Source organism: Rhyacophila brunnea, unplaced genomic scaffold (assembly GCF_057557595.1).
Source record: "Rhyacophila brunnea isolate RB1 unplaced genomic scaffold, BYU_Rbru_1.0 scaffold_157, whole genome shotgun sequence".
In the NCBI taxonomy this organism is placed as follows: Eukaryota; Metazoa; Arthropoda; class Insecta; order Trichoptera; family Rhyacophilidae; genus Rhyacophila; species Rhyacophila brunnea.
Genome location: NW_028232813.1, coordinates 285,649 through 287,991, shown reverse-complemented (window position 1 = coordinate 287,991; position 2,343 = coordinate 285,649). Strand labels below are relative to the sequence as shown.

The 2,343-nt window shown below is 29.4% G+C and overlaps 1 non-coding gene across 1 annotated transcript; it reads left to right on the top strand.

Annotated features, from left to right (window-relative positions):
* Positions 1-415: 415 nt before the first annotated feature.
* TRNAI-UAU (transfer RNA isoleucine (anticodon UAU)) lies at positions 416-520 on the top strand. The gene is made up of 2 exons: positions 416-454; positions 485-520. It is a non-coding gene; the product is annotated as a tRNA-Ile (tRNA).
* The last annotated feature ends 1,823 nt before the right edge of the window (positions 521-2,343 follow it).

The window sequence follows — 2,343 nt, the reverse complement described above, 5'->3', positions numbered from 1 at the left end:
AGTATACATTAACAATCTAGTCTAAGTCAAAATTAGTAATATATAATCATTTACAGGAATAGTTCATTAATTTCAATATTATTGTTCGTATCACAAATGAAAATCAAGAAGACAAAGACTTTATTTTGTGATACAAAAAATCAGATATATATTTTATGGAGGTTTTTGATGCTTATTTGTAAAATGTGTTTGATTCTGTATTGTTGATGCTAATTTATAGATTTTATTATGGTTAATCTTCTTTCGTCTATGATATTTAAAAATAAAATTTCCAACTGTTCTGGTTTCTTAGAGTGTTAAATAATTTAATGTATATTCTATAATATTTTATATTTGCCAGATAGCCGACTTTAAATTTATTTTATTATGTCATTATAACCATTGAAATATTGAAAGAGTATTTTGGCTTTTTTCAGCCCCTATGGCTCAGTTCGGTTAGAGCGTGGTACTTATAATCTGAGCTCCAGTTATACTCAAGTAAGATATGCTAAGGTCGTGGGTTCAACTCCCACTAGGGGCATTATTTTAAAATAAATAAATTATTTCGTTTAATCACGGAAAAACTTGAAATAAACTGAATTGTACCAAACTTTGATATTTCTTTTAATATTTTAGAAAAAAAGATAAAATAATCGTTCCGTCAAATATGAGTTCTGTAAAATTTTTTCTTCTGATATGGTTGAACCGTTTCTGTAATCCTGGAAAAGAATTTTTTTGTGGAGCATTGATGTGAATGAATATTGTATCTAAAAATACATATAAAAAATTTATCGGCTCTACAAATCTTAATTTTATCATTAAAATTGCAATTTTGTGATTGAAATTCCAATCGAATTTACTTTATTTATTTATGTTTTACTTCCATTACTTTTTAGGAAGTTCGCTTTATATACATAGGAACTATTGCTTAACTGCTGCGTCTCTCTGTGGGACTCCTCCAGCACTTCTTTTCACCCGTAATCACCATGGATTGGGTCCTTTCTCATAGACGGTATTCATTTTGAGGAGGGAATGAGATTCTGTCTACTGTTCATCGCTACAAGTTACAAGCTACAACCACACTCTACACTTACCTATATCCTCGCTGAACGGTGTGGGATTTTTTTCAATACTGGAGGCACAGTTCAACGGCTTACACGGCAACCTCCTATTTCTCATGGCTTGTCAATGCTTTAAGGTTTATCTTTTATTGTTAACTGGCCACCCCCTTGGGTATTTTTATTTAGAGTAAATTCGTTTCGGAAATTAGTGGGGTGGGTGGAAATGGAACCCGCGACCCTTTGACTAGGGATCAGACTTGTAAACCACTTAACCATACCACCCTTGTGATTGAAACATTTGATTTTTATTTAAGGGCTATATTTATAGTCGTAATTTTAGTTTTTGTTCTCAGGCACAGCTTGCTTGATTCTCTGTACACACAGCGTATTTATACTTTCGGCTATCTTCTCCTCTCCAAAGTCTTCTTCAATACCCCTCCTTCTTTCGAGACCTATTAATTCAAGGGTTTTTCTCAATCCCAATGTTTGAATATATGCCTCAACCTGGTTGGTGACATCTAGTTCCTTCAGGTACCTTCTATGACTTGTGATTGAAAAATTAATATTTAATATTAATTAATACGATGGTATAAAATATAGTGTTTTGGGCCAATACATTTTTTTACTTAAAAAAGAAATTCAAAAATCTCTAAATTTAATAAAATAATTATAACGTAACTTGAAGCCAGTAATAATTTTACCGCAGAACTCATTTGAATTCATGACTCTTAATAAATATTTTTATATTATTTCCATTGAGAGCCACAATATAAATATAGTTGAATTTATATAAAAGCCAAATCTTTTTAATGAATTGTAAATGATATGCTGAAAATATATATTAGAGAATAAAAAGTGTATTGTGCAAATAAGGCATCGCTTAATTATTAAATCGAGTGCAAGAATGTATTTTTCAAAAGTACAAATAAATTAAACCATGGCATTCACAAAATTCGGTATTTTATTCCATATTAAAATAGTTGAAATGCAAAATATGTTTTAGACTTACAAATAAAATATTTTAATAATATTAATTTTTTTTAATTTAGCATGTCCTACAATCATACACCAATATTTTCATGTCATTACCTTGTTCGCAATTTTACTAAAAAAGCAGTAAACTAGTCTATTAATATATATATGTAACTAGATAAGCTGTACAAGCATATATTTTTCCATGATATGTTTTATGGCTTTAAAACTGCCATAAATTTGTTTTAGTATAAATATTGGTCCTTTATAGAATAATTAGATAAATAACGCATATTAGATCGCCTAAAAAAAGGCCTTTGCTCATAATAAA